The sequence below is a fragment of the Danio rerio genome, chromosome 13 (genome assembly GCF_052040795.2).
Source record: "Danio rerio strain M-AB ecotype USA chromosome 13, GRCz13ab, whole genome shotgun sequence".
NCBI classification, from domain to species: Eukaryota; Metazoa; Chordata; class Actinopteri; order Cypriniformes; family Danionidae; genus Danio; species Danio rerio.
This window is the reverse complement of record NC_141033.1, coordinates 52,402,501-52,407,500: the sequence shown is the minus strand read 5'-3', so window position 1 is coordinate 52,407,500 and position 5,000 is coordinate 52,402,501.

Below are 5,000 nucleotides of genomic sequence, written 5' to 3'. Positions count from 1 at the left end.
TTAAGTAAGAAGAGCATTTTTTGCCGTGTAAAAGTAAAAACAGGTTAAAAGCCAAATGCTGAGGTTTGAAGTGTTGCCTGAGAGCTGATCTTTTTAATAATGCTAACGACAGAGATATGGAAAACAGAGATAATCCTGCAGTTCACCTTTGTTTAGTCAGTAATATTCACCAGTCATTTCACTGACGTTTTTGATTTGTTTTTTTTAATGTGTAAACTTCTGTTAGCTGCACTGTAAAGAAAAATATCAGTAAATTAGCCTTTGTCGGTATTTTGTGATTCACGTTTTTATTCTTCCCTGTTTATTTCTGCTTTTGAATTGCATTATTGGATCTTGAGCTTTCTTCCAACAACTTTAATCCTTGAAAACTTTTAAAGAAGTGACTTTTATGAACGTGTTTTTGAGATTGCAGTGCTATATTGTCTGATTGGGTGTTGTATATTACGCTACAAACACCTTGTAATAAACTGCAGTACATTTTCTGTTACTTTACAGACTTAACTTTCTCTCCATATATTATTCCTTGTACATTATATTATTTCAAACCACTGAAATCAAAAAAGACACTTTATTAAACTAGAGTTTTTCAACATCAAATGTCGACGGAGGGCGACGCAGTGGCGCAGTGGGTAGCACATTCGCCTCACAGCAAGAAGGTCGCTGGTTCGGTCCTCGGCTCAGTTGGCGTTTTTGTGTGGAGTGTGCATGTTCTCCCTGCGTTCACGTGGGTTTCCTCCAGGTGCTCCGGTTTTTCCCACAGTCCAAAGACATGTACAGGTGAATTGAGTAGGCTAAATTGTCCATAGTGTATGAGATTGTGTGTGTGTGGATGTTTCCCAGAGATGGGTTGTGGCTGGAAGAGCATCCGCTGCGTAAAAACTTGCTGGATAAGTTGTCGGTTCATTCTGCTGTGGCGACCCCGGATTAATAAAGGGACTAAGCCAACAAGAAAATGAATGAATGAATGAACGTTGATGGAGCAGAGATCAACATCTCTGGGTGTGTTTAACAGTATGCGATTATAAACTGAAAATAACCAATGAAGAAGGTTGGAGGAAGAATAACCAAGAAATGAAGGCTTATATTATTTAAATTGACAAATTCTGACTGAGGAAATGAGCTGGTCAGTTTTTTATTTGTCTATAGGCTATAGTTTTTCATTTAAAACAAGTTTTAACAGACTCCTTTTTTATGATGGATGATGATAAATAAGCATTTTTTAAAAGTATTTTTTTACATTTTTAAAATTATAATCTCATTACATTATATTATAAATAAAACTGTGATGACCTACAGTTTAAATGCAGATTTTTTGTGCATTCTTTTATTTTCTTTTTGGATTAGTGCCTATATTAATCAGGAGTCGCCACTGTGGAATGAACCGCCAACTTATCCAGCACATTTTTTATGCAGCGGATGACCTTCCAGCTGCAACCCAGGATAAACACCCGTACACTCTCACACATACACCTCGGACAATTTTAGCTTAACCAATTCATCTATAGCGCATGTGTTTGGATTATGGTGGAAAACGGTGCACCCGGAGGAAACCCACACCAACACAGGGAGAACATGCAAACTCCACACAGAAATGCCAACTGACCCAGCTGAGGCTCGAACCAGCGACCTTCTTGCTGTGAGGCGCCAGCACTACCTACTGCGGCCCTGCACGTTTTTTAAATAAACTAATTTTTGTAAATAAAAATTAGTATAAGCTCATTGACAAAAATGTAGGAAGTATTTATGTTGCATCAACAAGTATGGTGATAACCACTTACAATAACCATCCGACAAGCTAACTAGTGCTTAAAATGTCACTAAGTGCAGTATTCGAACCTCATTATTTGAGGCGAATAACTGCAAAAAACACCCATTTAGACTGGCTACGGGCCTGGGGATTGTCCCACAAAATACACTTAAAATGTGAACGCGCTCCATCATATTCCACGTGCACGCTTTTATATCCGCGAAGCGTTGCGTCAAACGGAAGTACTCGCGCTAATGGTAAATTAACGATTCTGCCTCTTAAGTGGGTGTAGTAATATTAACTAACAAAACCGTGTTACGATGATCATACCTTTGGATGATACACTTGGCGATTGTGAGGAGGATAATCACTGGATTTGCCGAAGTTAATCAGGTTAGTGGAGCGGATTTTTGAAACTCTTTCAGTGGTCTTAATTAGCAGTTAGCATAAACAATCACAGGTTTACAGCTGTCTCCGTTTGTGCTGAGTCATATTTGTGAAATGTGCCTGTATATTGTTGTACCCTACACAAGTAAAACTTAAATCTAGTTAATTAACAGGTGCACTAATTTCCATCATAGTGAGTCAAGAAATTTGTCAGATGCCGTGTTTATAAAGGAAATATAAGACTGTTGATATATATACATACATACATACATACATACATACACACACACACACACACACACACACACACACATATATATATATATATATATATATATATATATATATATATATATATATATATATATATATATATATATATATATATATATATATATATATATATCCTCTTAAGGCCCAGGCTGTTTTACATGCATTTTTTATTTCTCTTTGCTATTTGGCCTTATTGAAAGCTAATTAGAAAAAAAATCTAAGCATCATCTTTTGATGTGATGTACTTTTAGAGAAAAATGATGTCCATGTATGTGGACTCGTGGTCCAAATTTACATAAAACTCTTTTTTTTTTTCTTGAAAATTTTTAATGCATATTTAACAATTATTACTTTTTTGACTTGCTTTGACTATCAGAAAATAAAAGCAACATTTTCCCCATTTTTATACAGTTATAAATAGGGTTTGGGACATTTCATATGCTGCAAAACAGTTGCAGGATGACACTGTATGTCTGTAACTAAATATAAAACATAATGGCCCAGTTTCACAAACAAGGCTTAGATTAAGCCAGGACTAGGCCTTAGTTAAATAAGGCTAATTAAGACACATTTATATAAATGGCCTTATAAAAATATTACTGATGTGCACCTGGAGACAAAAAAAAATTAAATAAAAAATGACACTGACATTTTTTAAGACATCTCACCACAAGTTATTTTGAGTTGAGACGGCTCAAACATGCAAGTTAATCTTGACTACCCTTAATCATTGTTTGTGAAACCAGGGGTAAAAGTATTTTAAATAGCCACTTAAGAGCTAAAAATGTGCTGTCCACGTATGTGGATACTCAAGCCCTAGTAGGTTGAATATGTCAGTTTGCATATATGGAAACAGTATCATGTGTTTATTGCAAAATATAAATGCATATTAGGATTGGGAAACATTCTGAATGGTGGTCAGAGCTCTTTTGCCATGATTTGTTTTGTTGTTGCTGTTGTCTGATTGGTGGATATTTCTCTCATTCTCTGCTGTGTTATGTGGACAGTATTATCATTTTCATGAGGAATTCACGCAATTTTAATGGTGAACAGTGTTATTTAACAACAGCAATCTAATTACAGGGCTCGAAATAAACCTTTTTGCTTGGTAGCACCGGTGCTCCTAACTTTAAAAATTTAGGTGCATCAGCCAAAATGTAGTCGCACCCACCGATTATAAGCACCGTTACTACAAGTTTTATACAAACATATTTATTGCATTTGAAATCAACAGTAATCAAACTAACAAGCAAAAAATATATATATATATTGCGTGAGGAAAATATGTCTCAATGAAATCCCGTTATCACAAGAAAATAGATTTTTATAACAGAACTGACTGACTAAAAGATACACGGAGCGCTCACCAGCCCTGCACACACTGCTGGACATGAATCTGTTAATATTGGAGAATTATAGAGGAACTTTTATTATGTAATCACTATATAATCACTGTATAATCTGCTACTATTAAAATACACTGTTAAAACATATAGAAATACATTCAAGTGATGCAGAGCAAAACACACAGAAGTAAACAGCGGTGAAGTAAGACCATTCAGACAGCATATGGAACACATATTGATGTATTGACCATGACAAAAACAACTTAAAAACAACTTTGCTCAACCTGCATGGCAATAGCATGCATAGGGAGAATCTTTTAAAAAGTGTTGAAATATGACCTTTAAGATGTGCCAAAAACAGAAAAACATACAGCCATCAATATAAAGGCTAGAATCCTATTGGAGCCTGAAAATAACGTGATGCTCATGCTACACCACTGTTTCATGATGACTATAGGAAAAGCCTGTATATAAACTGTGGGTTTTGGAACATTGGTAGGAGAGAGATCGATCGACCAACTCTGCTGTAACAATAAACTGCTTCAACTTGACAACTTCGAAGACCTCAGCCTCTTTTTTTAAACTTAGAAGATGTTTGTCGAGATCCAGCGCAACTTTCCACAACATTAACGATATAACTGTGTTGTTCTCTCAAGTGCTGTCTAATATTGCACTGATGCTTTTGACATATACTGTACCTTATAATATGCATACGTCATGTTCATAGCCATACCGGTCTTTTCATGAGTAGCGATATTAGTTTGCTCAGTGCAAGCCCGTTTGCGATGGTGTACGTGGTGTTAAATTTGACATTTAGCTGCCACTTGCACGGCGGACAGCATCTGACGATTATATGAAGGATTAAACAGAAGCTCTCGTGCTAGATGTGGCAAACAGTTACCTGAAAACTCCATCCCAAAGACTTTTCATAGCGGACTTGAAGCCAACAGAAGTCTTTTATTCACTCTTCAAAAAGTGTAGATGGTGGATTAACATTCAGCACATGATCACTAGTAAGATGTGTCATTATTTGTAACTTTAGATGTCATGGTTTCTAAAACAAAATCTGTCAGTGTTATCTTCATTATCATCTTCAGCGCTTTACAGTTTTTCGCGGTAGTAGCTCTTTTTGTCATCCCAAGCCAGAAGGCATTGACTGAGTGATTGACAGCTGATATTTCAATGAAAGAGCAGTGGGCCAATAGGAAGAGCGCGAAGGCGGGCCAAGCATTATGGACTTGGCTTTG